The sequence below is a fragment of the Habropoda laboriosa genome, unplaced genomic scaffold, assembly GCF_001263275.1.
Source record: "Habropoda laboriosa isolate 0110345459 unplaced genomic scaffold, ASM126327v1 scaffold18, whole genome shotgun sequence".
NCBI lineage: Eukaryota > Metazoa > Arthropoda > Insecta > Hymenoptera > Apidae > Habropoda > Habropoda laboriosa.
Genome location: NW_017100152.1, coordinates 1659994 through 1660731, shown reverse-complemented (window position 1 = coordinate 1660731; position 738 = coordinate 1659994). Strand labels below are relative to the sequence as shown.

Below are 738 nucleotides of genomic sequence, written 5' to 3'. Positions count from 1 at the left end.
CGCTAATGCATACCGAGCGATCGTCTGAAGCGTGAGCACGCGACCATTGCATTGCTCGCAATGAAGAAAAAAACGATTCAGTCTTGAAATTGCATAACACAGTTAGAATACACCTCGTGGAATCGTCTATAAACCCAGAGATTCTCGTGTCACCGCGTATACCATCTTCTAGACCCCCAAAAAGAGGCAGCCACGAGCTCGTACACGTCAGAATATTCGAGGCTTCCCAAAGAGTAGTGAAGGGGAGGGAAGGGAAGACTCGAAAAGAGAGGAGTGCAGCACAGACAAACGAAAAGGAGTCGAGAAGGAGAGGTCCAAGTGTTTGGCTGTTTGTAGAATCTGGGTGAGTGACCTGGGTCTCTGGCGGTTAGTCGCCTGGTCTGCTAGGAACCTGTTCTCCCGACCATTTCTTCTCTTTTCCTCTTTTCTTCGCCGTCTCTTTCCCCTCGGCCAGACCGCGTCGTCTTCCTCTGTTTTCTGCGGCCTCTGGCCAAGGTACACGCTTGAAAACCGTGCAAGCGGAACCCTGGCAAGCTTTTCACGGCATTGTCTGCTCGCGACTCAGGCAGCCAGAGACCCGCTGTAGCTGGCTCGCACGGATACAGATTCGTGCATCAGCGCGGAGAAAAGGCGGCCCCCGTTAGAGGGACACAATCATCTGGGTCGTGATGATCCGGGTGAAAGTGCTCGGCTAACGGGAACAGCTTCTTCCCTGCTAGACGATACCGACAGAACGCG

At 53.3% G+C, this 738-nt stretch overlaps 1 protein-coding gene across 1 annotated transcript in view; it reads right to left on the bottom strand.

The window, feature by feature from the left end:
- LOC108575141 overlaps window positions 1-738 on the bottom strand; it is a 232234-nt gene that overhangs the window by 221321 nt on the left and 10175 nt on the right. The gene's annotated exons all lie outside the window — the stretch shown is intronic.